This window comes from Anolis sagrei, chromosome 3, assembly GCF_037176765.1.
Source record: "Anolis sagrei isolate rAnoSag1 chromosome 3, rAnoSag1.mat, whole genome shotgun sequence".
In the NCBI taxonomy this organism is placed as follows: Eukaryota; Metazoa; Chordata; class Lepidosauria; order Squamata; family Dactyloidae; genus Anolis; species Anolis sagrei.
This window is the reverse complement of record NC_090023.1, coordinates 201,701,518-201,715,517: the sequence shown is the minus strand read 5'-3', so window position 1 is coordinate 201,715,517 and position 14,000 is coordinate 201,701,518.

The window sequence follows — 14,000 nt, the reverse complement described above, 5'->3', positions numbered from 1 at the left end:
TGAGATCAGATCATGGGATATAGAGCCTGTTTGGAAGGGTCCTCAGAAGCTTTGGCCACAGTCTCACAACCTTTTCCTCACTTTAGGTTGTATGACTCTAGATATCCACTTAGCATGGCCAATGGTAAAAGATTTTGTGACTTGAGAACCAATAGTACAGTTTTCAAATGGTTACAGAAAAACCTAGTGGGAAATTTATCCAAATGATGTAAATGAAAGTTAGGCATCCCAATGGTGAGAATATATTTTGGGTCACTTATCAAAAACCTTTGGCAAAATCCACTAATTTCTTCACAAATCTAACAGAATTTTTTTTATTTTAATTTCTTCCTGTGGGAGGAAGCAAAACTGACAGATATACCTTACTAGGCAGGGAAACTGAGCTTGAGTGCTTAGCTGGATGGATGCAAATTCATATATTTAAAATTTCTTTAAGTGAGTGACAGGCATAAAAATAATAAGTTACATAATGGATATTTTGCTAATCTTAAATTCCTACTCTAAAATACTGTGTTTTGACTTGGGCTACCTACCCTGCCTAACAGCAGAGGTGATTCTGAAGGGCATCAGGGGGGAAACAGGAGGATGGACTATGCAGAGTGGGATGATAAGAGTTGCAATCCAATGCATCCAGGACATAGCTATCCCTTGTAGTAGTAATTTCACTTAAATTTTGCCATACATTTGACATTTTTAAAATGAGTAAAAATGCATATAGATTGTGCGGGAAAAGTTATGCAGGAAACTAAATGTGAAATTAATTACACATTAATATAGAAATTAGATGGAATGAATTTATTATTGAATACATGCAAAAATGGTATAGACCAGTAAACCCCTGTATTTGCAAAGGATACATTTCCCTAACTCCCATGGATACCCAAAACTGTGGATAATAGCAAAACCTGTATTTTGGCTATACTTGTATTAAAAGAATGCTATAGAATCACATTTGAAGACCTAGAGAGACTCACAAATACTTCTGAGTGCCATTTTCTCGACTGTGGTTAAGTGAAACTCTGGATATTAGATCTGTGGATAAGGGGTCTGTACTGTGCACAGATTGTTCATTTCTATTCAGCACATAACTGGTGCAGCGTCCTTCTCTGGAGCTTTTAAAATAGACACTGGATGGCGATCTGTCAGAAGGTGGATGACTATTTTGGATTCTGTATTCCTGCATAGCAAGGAGGTTGGACAGGATGGCCCTTGGGGTTTCTTACAACTCTAATTTTATGGGCACTACTATCATTTCCCTGGACCATTCTCTGCAACCAGATTCATAGTTCTCACTGGTACCTGTCTGATTCCTGGCAGGACATCATCCTGTAAAATGCTCTTCATCTCCTTCTAAAATATATGATACCAGAAAAATGATTCCTCTAAGGTCAAGAAATACTTTGTGCTCATGAGGGGAAAGTAAAGACATATTTCACTGAAATGATTAACTCAGTGGTGCCAAATATTACTCTTTAAACTACACAATAAAGCAGAATGCTTCTCCTTTCCTCTTGAGACGAGTATGATTAAATCTTAATTCCAATGCCATGAGGCTAATAAGAAGTGATTTAGTTCTATGGCTATCTTGATACAGAATGTTTTCAATGGACAAACTGTTCTGAATCTATTCCCTTTGCCCAAAACTGTTTTACTTCCTTAAATGTCAAGGATTCTCTTTAGTTTCTTCAGTTATTTTCACTGGACACATTTATACTCACACATTAAAAGTCACTTTATGAGCTATGTTCTTCTATGGCAAAAAATAATTGCCTGATCATCAAGTGAAATTATCCGGCTCTGCGGTAGGTATTTCAATAATATTGAACAATGGGGTATCTGCTGTCTTCAATTTCTGATGCAAAATGGTGATATGGAATATGTTAGGCCATGTTCCCTCAAATTAATGGGGGCTGAGGACCAGAACAGCTGTGGGATACTAGGTTGAGGAATGCTACTTCAGCTGAAACATTTTAGCCAAGCTTAATTCCCTTAGGTAAAGGTAAAGATTTCCCCTGACATTAAGTCTAGTTGTGTCTGATTCAGGGGATGATGTTCATCTCCATTTCCAAACTTAAGAGCCAGTGTTATTCGTAGACACCTCCAAGGTCATGACTGCATGGAGTGCCGTTACCTTCCTGCCTACTCACATTTGCATATTTTCAAACTGCTAGGCTGTCAGAAGCTGGGGCTAACAGCGGGAGCTCACCCCACTCTGCAGATTTGAACCATCAATATTTTGGTCACCAAGTTCAGCAGCTCAGCAGTTTAACCCGCTGCGCCACCAGGAGGCCCTTAATTACCTTATTCCCACAAAAAAACCCAAACCAAATATAGATTGTACAGTTCCTTAATAACATTGTAAATTAGAATTGCTCATTAATAGGCCTTTAGTAAGCTTGTGCCTTTGTTTTCTGGCCACAATTCAAAATGCTGTTAATGACCTATGAAACCCTATACGGTTGGGGTACAGACTATCTGAAAGATAATTTCTCCTATATGACCTGACTGCTCATTGGAGGGAAGAATAGCAGAGGCCAAGATGAAGTACTTTGGCCACATCATGAGAAGAAAGGAAAGCTTAAAGAAGACAATGATGCTGGGGAAAATGGAAGGAAAAAGGAAGAGGGGCTGACGAAGGGCAAGATGGATGGATGATATCCTTGAAGTGACTAGATTGACCTTGAAGGAGCTGGGGGTGGTGACGACAGACAGGGAGCTCTGGCGTGGACTGGTCCATGACGTCACGAAGAGTCAGAAACGACTGAACAAATGAACAACAAAATGATATCGTTTTAAGATTTTTTGGGGGAAAGCTTTCTCTTGGTCCCACTCACAGGTATATTTGGTTTTGACACATGACAGATAGTTTTTGATGCACAGAAGTGGAAAGACCTTCTCTGGGATTGCCATATTATATGAACAAGAAACATATCCTTTTCTCGTACATAGAAATCTCACACACCAAACAGAATGGTAAGACACATTACTCTACACATCAGAAAATCATGCAGTGAAAACACCCAAGGCCATTTTTGAGTGTTGAAAAAAAAATCTAATTCTATGTGTTGTGTCTGATATGTATTCACAGTAAAATAGGAATAAGAAAGAACATGCCCCCCAATCCTTTGCAACTATGGGAGAAAACAGCAGTCACTGTAACAGCAGGATGCTTTATTGCATGATTGACTGAGTGACTGATTGCACCATCAATATGCAGTACTTGCAGAATAATGGCATAGTATATATAATGACTATCAGGAATGTTCATTCTTTTATCTATTTTCCTTTATAGCATGTTAAGGGCAAGCCTTCTCACTTGGATGACTTTGAATTTTATTTAATACTTATCAGGAGAAATGGTTTGGCTGCCTCCATTGTGAGCACTGATACCAATTAAGAAATTCAGAAGAAATTGGCCACAGATAATTAAATATCAATTCCCCCCTGCCTCTCAAATGCATTGGCTGCAATCCTGCTCATGAGAGTGATGCCTAAGTCCCATTGGGGTCCTATAAAACCTGGGACGGATCATTCAAAGTATTATAGCATGTTGGATGGTATCAGTGAATGGATCTGTCATGAACAGGCTGCAGGCATGGAATCTGATCACTGGTCAATGGGATTTAAGCAGCCTAACTGTGTGTTGGATTATAGCCTTTGAAAAAAAGGGAATCTACAACCAATCCAAGAATATCTGTATTTAAAAAAGGATTTGTCAGCTGAGCACCATTCCCCTAAGCTCACTGATGTTTCAATTTTCTGCTAGCATACATTTAAATGCCAGAGGGAAGAAGAGAACACTTCAATCCTTAGTTCTGGCATCAAATATCCTAGCTTGGATTTGATTCAATTGGCATTCTCGTTTATCTGCCCCAAGTGAGAGACAAAGGAAGTAGGCAATGGAAATGTTTAGAACAAATTGCCTGAGTTCTGATATTATCTGGCTAGCCACAGACATTGAGGAAATGAAGCATGAAGTTCATAGGCTACTGCTAAAGGTTTGCTGTAATCCAGCAGTGGGTAACCATTGCCTCCTACATTGTGTGTGCTTTTTGTCCATTTTTTTCACCCTGCCCCCACATCCCCCACAATTGCCTGAGTAGCTATCATACTCTAGAATTTCTACAGAAAGAGGACCTAAACGAGGTGGGTAGTGAGAATGCATCTTGCTTTTAAGCCTATTTATTTATTTACAGTATTTATATTCCATCCTTCTTACCCTGTAGGGGACTCAGGGCAGATTACAATGCACATATAAATGGCAAACATTCAATGTCATTGACACACAACATATATAGAAAAACACAGAGGCAATTTAAGCTTCACGAGGGTATGCTCGAATTCCAGCCACCGGGGGGGCTGTCGCTTCATGGTCCACTTGTGACACCGAGTCCTTGATGGAGCACTTCCCCATTCTTTTGCCTGCTGCTGGAGATTTTTTTATGGCGTTGTAAATTAGTTAAATTAGCTTCCCCGCATAAGCGGTACCTAAATTTCCTACTTGACAGATGCAACTGTCTTTCAGGCTACAAATGTCGACAGCAAACTAGACAAATGTTTGGGAGCTTACTCCAACCCGGGTTAGCTTCGAACTCATGACTTTTCAATCAGTGGCGATTTAATACAGCTGACTCCTAGCCAACTGCGCCACAGCCCGACCTAATCATACTCTAGATATCATTTGGAAGTACACCTTGTCTTAAAAACAATGCACATCTTTCTTGAATATCTTGTTTGAACGTGAAATGCTTGTGTACATATGTGAGTTGCTATGGCAGAAGAATTCAACATGATAGAAAACTGGGGTGGGGGTGAGGGGTAGGGGTAGGGAAAAGGCATTGAAGAAAGGATAACCAATAATAGGTTTGTGTGTCTGGATATATGTGTGTGTGTAGGTATCAGTATGACTCTGCTGCTGCTGAAGCTCCTCATTTGTGTTCTGACCTATATGTACATTTAAACTCTATAGCATATAAAATTGCAGCAGAAATTGTTTTCAGTCTTTGCAGTATAATTTGTTGTACTACCCTTTGTTGTAGTATCTTTACTGTGATATTCTAGGCAAGTCAAGCTAGCTCCTTTACCTGCCTTGATTCAGGACTGCCCCAGAAATAGTCTACATATCCAAAGTATCTAGATTTAATAGATTAGCAAAGGCAATTTCATTGCCTACAGACTTTCTGTTACACAAACAGACCTACTTCCCTTAATATTAAAGGAACTAGATAGAACTGAGGTTGGATCCAGCCAAGAACTCTATTTCACAACCCTTCATAAAGCCTATCTAGAACATTGTTTTGACTAAATGACAAACGTATCTGCCAACTTGTCATATGTTCCATAGTTGATGGTGGTGGTAGACCTGGCAGTTGGTGTTGGAAGGGTTAATGTAAGTTTTGGTTCTAAAGGGCTGAGTAGTTTTTAAGTAACAGTTCATGGGTGAAAGCAATTAAGGGTGGAGGTATGCAAGAGATGGGTTGCAGCTGGGTGTTTCTGGATATAAGGAGCTAGCCTTGGGACTGATCTTTGGGAGAAAAGTATGTGTTGTATTTTGGTGGTGGATGTTGCTGGTTCCCCCCCCCCCCCCCCTGTTGGATTTTTCAGTATCCTGACCTGTCTCCTGGAATCTTGAACTTTTGGACTGGCTTTTGACTCTGGATCCAGTCATAGACTCTGGATCCCTGGACTTTGTTTATTGAACTCTTGGCATTTGACCATTGGACTGGACCCTTTTGACTACAAAGTTATTTTTGCTATCAGTTTTTTGTTTATTCTGTAGCTCAGTGCTATCTTTGTGTTTTATATTTTGGACTATAAAAACAGCCAGCAAGTAAGTGCTGGTTTAATTAAACTGTTTGACAAACTGGGACTTTGATTAATCTCTACCTGTTGTGTCACGCCCTGGCAGCGTGACACAACTATCCCAGTTAATCTTTTGCCATCAAATTATTTTAGTTTTTGTCTTCTCCTTCCACTTCTCCCCCCTTTGTCCTCAGTTTATTTTGGTTTCTGCAAGCTGACTTCAAAGTGTAAAAGTTTGCAGTTTGCTCAGTGATGAAGGGGAGGGGGCAGAATATTGTACACCGGTGCAGCTTCTTCTAACTTGTATGGTTTCCCTCATGACTAACTTTTACCATCTTGACCACTCTTTGCTGTTGCTTGGCTACATGTGTCCCATTTTTCTCTGTGAAATGTTGGATGGTGTGGCAATGTGTCTACATTGCACACCCTACAAACAAGATGTTCCTCTGAGGCTGAGAGTGTGTGATTTGCCCAGTGGGTTTCCATGACTGGGGTGGGATTCAAACCCTGGTCCAGCGCTCAAACCACTACACCATGCCGACTCTTCCTGTATCTTAACATATGCAAGTTTCTGAGTCTTGGACCATATCAATACACAGAAACAATGTCTTGAAATCTACATCATAAAACATTTATTTCACTTGCCAATGTACATATGCCTACTTCAATGGAATACTTCTTTAGCAATAAAAATCTACAATGCCCAGAGGTGATCCATTGCCTTGTTCATACACTTTAGTGCGATGCATTTTCCCACATCATTCTGGCCTCTGCCCCCTTTCACATTCTATTATCGCTCTAAACACTGCCTTTTTTCCAGTTCACAGTTTTGAAATGTGATTGCTTATTGCTTTTTCCTTCCAATGTCTCTTATTTAAAATGTTATTGCTTTTTGTTCCCTCACCCACCATGCCTTCTTGAAGCTTCCTGCCTGCTTTCAATTTCCCTCCCTGCATTTCTCTATTTTGTGTTTACCAGCTGCCATCATTTTTCATCTTGTGCTTATGCTTCGAAGTGTACCCACTCCCTTATACATCATGAAAGTTTCCTCCCTATCTTTGAACAAGTAAATTGTTCCCACTCCCCCTCTTTACCATGCCTTTTAGCTGTGGCCTGACATCTTCACTGCAATTGTTCCAACACAAACAAAGAAGGTCTTTTCCCTTTCTAATTTAGGTGAACTTACTAAGTTCAACTCTTCTCAAAGTCTTGAAATATGCTAATAATAAATTAGGCTTTATAAACTGTTATGGGTTTGTCATGATTTGCTCCTTTGTAATTTCCAAGAGCAAGGTTAGCAGTTAAATTAGTTGTTTTGAAACTTGATATAAATGCAAAACAACAGAGACTTGGGTCAATTTAAATACAGGTAATTGAAATCCATGTGGCTGGAGAGATCCAAGATTGAGAATACAGGGTATGCTTGATTTAGCTATGTACCCAAAAAAAAATATACTATGCGCCCACTACATTTCCCTCCCATATTGTGTAGCAATTAGGGGAGGTGCAAAATTTTGGTGGGCAATTAGTCGTATAAATTCGGATAAATCAGTGAAGTATCCAATAATTTGGTTGAAGGCAGAGAGAGGCACATAATAATTCCTACCAATTTAAAACAGAGAAAATGACAACAGTTTATGACACATTGAAGTTGAGTGAAAACTGTCTGTAGATTTATAAGTCTTCATTTTTGTCTGTGATTGCTAGAAGTCAGAACTCAATGTAAATATTAGGGTTACCCAATTAAGTGATACAGTGCCTGGAGGTGTGCTTAAATTCCTGACATCTGGATTAGAAGAAAAAGGGAGGTAAAAAAAAGGAAAGAAAAAATAGAACTTAATTTGAGATAAAGAAAACAACGAGGGGGACGTTAGTGCCAATTAGCTGCATGTTTGATGTGGGAAATTTTAAAGAAAGATTTTAAAACCAAATTCACAATGGTCTTCTTGGAATTAATGGGTGCACTAAGGATAACTCAGCAATACTCTTCTCACTTGTTGCTTTCAGATTGATTCTGGTTGGTTAGCCCCAATTAAAATTGATCCATTGAACCAACTACTGAATGGCGAGCCAATAGATAGGTAAATCCTATTGAATCAATGGTTCTACTCTACTTAAGATTAATCAGTAGGATTTAGATCATGAGTTATATGACACTTCCCTCCTCCAACTGGGGCTCAAATGGCTTACAAATGGAAGTACCTGGCTTCTCAAGCCACTTTAGGTGTCGTTACTTCAGACTCATCCCAGGCTCTGAGGTTTCCAGGTCAAAACCTGAGACTTAGGAACTCTTCACACACACAAACACTCCAGTACCGTTTCACTGGCAGTTGCTTAGCACCCTGTGCACCCTCCCTCCTTCCCCTATCAGACAGGGGGAACAGGACAAGGTGCATTGGCACCCTGTCGCTGCCCCCATGACATGGGGGAAAGGGCCCAAAAATGCGGGTAACTCCATTGGAGCTACCTGAAAAACACTTACCTCTCTTTAGTGGCAGAGGAAGCATCTTGTGACGCTTCCTCACTACTTCCCAGGATTAGTGAAGCAGGGCCTACCTAATGTCATGTGATGGTGCTCAACCAGAAATGTTGCAAAGGGCCAAAATGCCCCAGTGTGATAAGGTGGTTAATCATAATGCCCGATAATACCATTAAATGTTATGCATTATGCAACATTTGCAGCGTGTTCTTCAAGTCCTCTCACCTTCCAATATTTTCCTGTTTAGAAATTAAGACAGAAATGTTAGCTAAAGGGATTGTTTCCAGATCAATGTGAATTTAGGGGATTATTCCTTCTCACTGATTTAGAGAAACAGGACATGGAGTATTTAATATAGAGTATTTTTTTCTAGCCAGGAGTGGATGCAGAGCAAAGTAAAACATGAGCCCTGGCACCCCAACAACTGGAAGGAAAGGAGGAAGCTAATTAAATAAACACAGAAATTCCCTAGCGAGTCTGCAGGTTGCATTAGTAAATCAATTAAGCCTTGCAAATTATAGCAAATTGTGTCCTTTTCTCAGTTGTTTTAATGGGAATGAGTGACGGATGTTGGCTTGACACTATGAAGAACTAGTGGAGACAAAATAATTTTCCAATTTTTGTTAATTTTTATGAGTTTTCAAATTGACAAAGCAAAAGAGATTCCTTTTGCTTCTGATGTTCCTTACAGTTCAGGACCTCGTTGCTGCATTTGTAATAATAATAGCTTTTGAGGGTGAGGAAAGAGAGGAAAAAGGCTTTTGGGGCAAGGGAGGTGAGAAAAAAAAGGCTTTGAGACTTTTGGGGTCAGGTAGGTGAGCAGAAAAGCTTTTGGGGGCAAGGGAAACAAGGAAAAAGGGGTTTTGGTGGTAAGGGAGGGGAGGAGCAGGGAAGAGTGGGGAAAGGAGGAGAAGGAAGGAGGAGAAGCCCCTCAGTATGCTTTGCAGAATCCCAATGGCTTTACGGTGTACACTTTGAGAACCCCTGGACTAGACAGTCCCTGTAGTCTCTTTCACCTCCATGATTCTGGACTTCATCAGACGGGATGAATTCAGCATCTTAGGATGCTTTCACCTTGTCTAGAGGACTGAGCACCATGCCGGACATCACATGATGTTGTGTGAGTTCCAGCAGAGGCCTCACCTCTGACTGAGGTGAAACCATTGCCAGATGCTTTTGACCAACACAGGAGGCTTCTCATGTTGTGCTGGTTTCAACAGTGCCAGCACGGGGCCTCTCCGCAAGGGCAACGCTTTCCCCATGTCATGGGGAAAGTGTTGTGGAGAAGGAGCTGCATTTGGGGTGACAAATCTACCTCGCTGCTCCCTCTTTCCTCCTGAATACCAGGTGAAGCAGAATGCTGGCCTTTATGAGAAGGCTGTATTACATCACTAACAATACTGGCCAAATATTTACGGATAATACCATTAAGAAGTTGCTTTTGGAGTAAAAAGTGTATAATGAAGGTACAATTAAAATGTAATTCACTGAGTTGAAGCACTTTATTAGTGCAATGAGTTTTATAATTACTTTCAAATAATTCTATGCCCAAGGCAGATTTTCCAGCCAATGGCAATGTAAAGAGGTTCATAGCACCTATGCTGGCTGCAGTCTATTGATTGACCCTATTTGAAGGGCCACATTCATAATATAAATCGACTTTAAGTGCTAGGCTATTTTTTTTTCTTTGCCTCCTGTAGTGTAGTTTTAACCACTTCTTTTTTGTCCCTGCTCTTTCAACTCTTAGAGGTTGATTTGTAGAAAATCTTGGAGACATTTCTGTTCAGGAGTTGATAAGGACCAAAGGCAGAGAATTTATCGCTTCCTCACTGGCAATAGTTATCATCTCAGGTAGTGGAATGCATTAGAGCGAAGAGGCTATAATTCCTAGTGCTTCAGCAACAACAGCACTATATCTGCTTTTAAAGTGTGATAGAGCACATGGGAGTGGTATTAATGGCTCAGGAGTCACTTTGTTAAATACCAATGCATAATTTCACAAAACCTAATTCTGCAATGGTGTGTGGAGTGTGCTCCAAAGGCTCATATGAAAAAATGCATCAGCATTTGTGAAACACTTAGACATAATATGCTTGGATCTGTTTTCAAGGATAACCATAAGTAAATGGAACACCACAGTAACACCTCAGTACAAATTCCAGGTGGAACATATTAAATGATTTCCACAGAACATAGTCAATGCTATATCTCCAAATGCTGTTTTAGTTTTAAAAGATGCTCCATCTATTTGTCTGTCTTTTTTTAAAAAAGAGGGAATTCTAATTTTCAAGGTTGCTGAAGCACAGCATATTTTTGAAACTTAACCTTAAGGTATGAAATAAATTACTGCTGGTAAAATTTGGGGAAATAATGCTTCCACCCTATTGTAGTTAGGTATAAAGGACCTTTAATCATTGTATGAGAAAGTGTTATGACCACCCTTTAGCGCTGGAAATACAGTATACAGTTTTATTGTTGATTTTAAGAGGGCTTCTAACAGTTTCATATCTTATGTCAAATTTTATAGCTAATCACCAAAAACATCTACTTTTTTTCTCTGATTCCAGAAAGTATTCCAGAAAGTATTTGCCTTCTGGTTTCTATTCATCTATCTGTAATTAATCAATGATTTTATCACATCAGGCTGATAACACACAATTATGGCAGGATAATGTACCTTTGAATGGGGCTTATTGCATGATGTCAGGTCTGTCCAGTAGTTGTACTGCACTTGAATCATGACTGAATCACTTTTTTCATTGATTAATGGAAAACAAACCCATTGATGAATCCAGTATTGCTGTTACCCTGCTATTCTTTATTGTGCATATTTTCTTTCAGCTGTGATCTTGATATTGCAAAGTGGAGAGAGGACTTGTAAGACTGCTGAAACTGAACAGCTGCATCTCAACTTTCAGAAAACCAAAATTATGATGTTCTCTAAATGACCCAAGAAGCACAACTGGAGAATAGATGGAAAAAATTGAGCAGGTTTCAAGTCTTAAATACCTAGGAGTAATCCTCCATTGCACTAGCCCACACAGAGTATGCAGCAGCGACAGTGCAAAAAAGCTCGTCCACCATCTTAAGATACCTCAAGATGGGAGGAGGCCACTTTATACAGGCAGCACTTTTTTGAAACTAAATCAATCACACAAATGCTGTATGCAGTCCAGCTTGGCTCCTTTTCAAATTATGTCCCAGGAATACCTGGCCACTCTAAACAAGTTCAAGTCCCCAGGGCCCGATCAACTACACCCAAGAGTATTGAAGGAACTAGTGGAAGTCATCTCAGAACCATTGGCAATCATCTTTGAGAGTTCTTGGAGAACAGGAGAAGTCCTATCAGATTGGAGGAGGGAAAATGTGGTCCCAGTCTTCAAGAAGGGAAAAAAAGACAGAGTTACAAGCTGGATAGATGCCGGTAGATGCAGGGAATGCCATGGATGTAGCGTATCTGGACTTCAGTAAAGCCTTCGACAAAGTTCCCCATGATCTTTTGACAAACAAACTAGTCCAATGTGGTCTAGGCAAAACTACAGCTAGGTGGATCTGTAATTGGTCAAGCGGACGGACCCATCCTGGAAAGAAGTGGCGAGCGGAGTGCCGCAGGGTTCTGTCCTGGGATCGGTCCTGTTCAACATCTTATTAATGACTTAGATGAAGGGTTAGAAGGCATGATCATCAAGTTTGCAGACGACACCAAATTGGGAGGGATAGCCAATACTCCAAAAGACAGGAGCAGAATTCAAAACGATCTTGACAGATTTCAGAGATGGGCCAAAACTAACAAAATGAAGTTCAACAGTGACAAATGCAAAATACTCCATTTTGGTAGAAAAAAATGAAATGCAAAGATACAGAATGGGGGATGCCTGGCTCGAGAGCAGTACATGTGAAAAAGATCTTGGAGTCCTTGTGAACGACAAGTTAAACATGAGCCAACAATGTGATGCGGTGGCAAAAAAGCCAATGGGATTTTGGTCTGCATCAATAAGAGTATAGTGTCTAGATCCAGGGAAGTCATGCTACCCCTCTATTCTGCCTTGGTCAGACCACATCTGGAATACTGTGTCCAGTTCTGGCCAACACAATTGAAAGGAGATGTCGACACCAGGAATTTATTTATTTATTTACTACATTTGTATACCGCCCCTCTCAGCCTGCAGGTGACTTGAGGTGGTTCACAAGGCAATAATTCAATGCCAAAAACATCATAAAACATTTAAAACATTTAAAAGCATTAACATATCAATGTGTCCAGAGGAGGGCAGCTGAAATGATCAAGGGTCTGGAGAACAAGACCTATGAGGAGCAGCTTAAAGAGCTGGGCATGTTTAGCCTGAAGAAGAGAAGGCTGAGAGGAGACATGATAGCCATGTATAAATATGTGAGAATAAGTCACAGGGAGGAGGGAGCAAGCTTGTTTTCAGCTGCCCCGGAGACTAGGACATGGAACAATGGCTTCAAACTACAGGAAAGAATATTTCACTTGAACATTAGGAAGAACTTTGTAACTTTAAGAGCTGTTCAGCAATGGAACTCTCTGCCCCGGAGTGTGGTGGAGGCTCCTTCTTTGGTGGCTTTTAAACAGAAGCTGGATGGCTGTCTGTCGGGGGTGCTTTGAATGCAATTTTCCTGCTTCTTGGCAGGGGGTTGGACTGGATGGCCCATGAGGTCTCTTCCAACTCTATGATTCTAGAGCGTGTTCAATCAAAATTCCTAAGATCAGCTCTACAGGCTCCCAGATGTCTCTCTAATGATTGGAGACAGACTTTGTGAAAGTGGAGACAAGAATATGGACAACCATTCTCAACTACTGGCTATGTGTATCCTTCTCCATATATGGTCTTGTCCCTCTAACCATGAAGGATGACTTCCAGTCCACATGGACTAAAACAGTGGCAGTAAAGATTGTAACACTAGGTTTCTCCCAAGGACAATTGCTAAGCATGAGATGGGACCATGCCAAAGATCTCATTAAGCAACAGATCCTGGACATAGAGGACTATTCAGACCTAGCCTGCTCCTCAGACTTTATTGTTAGGGAAGCCAATAGATACCTCAATGCTCCCATGGCATACCTAACAGACCTGGAGGTGCCCAAACACTGAAGGGCTTTTTCCCTGGAAAGATGCCATGCCCTTCCATTGGCTGTAAAGGAGGGGAGGTAAAGGAGGGGAGGTATCGGAAAACCCCCTTCAAGGAGAAACTATGCCCCTGTGAGTCCGGACACATAGAAACAACTGAGCACATGCTTCTTCAGTGCATGTTCTACAGAGACTTTAGAACTAATCTCATTACACCATGGCTTTAAAATATACAGGGTACACTGAAAAATATTATTCCACCCTGCTGCTTTCGGACTCTAGCACTACAATAACTTACAGTGTTGTTAAGTTTTTTGCTGGAGCATTTAAAATTAGATGGATGATGATTGACCCTTCAAGAAAACACCCTGTTGGGAACATAGTTAGAGCAACATGTTACAGCTGAAAGGCTACTTGATTTGTAATGTGCCCCTCCCATAACCTTTAGTGACTCCCCCCAGTGCTTTGACCCCTCATATCAATCTTTCCCCTCTCAGTTCCATACCTGTTACATTAACCTGCGTTTTTAAACTGTGATTTTAGACTGTTTTCGAATCTGTTTTTAAATAACTGCTTCACTGGGGAGCTGTGTTTTCCTTCCCAGGGCACTTGTGCCCCGCTTCGTGCTG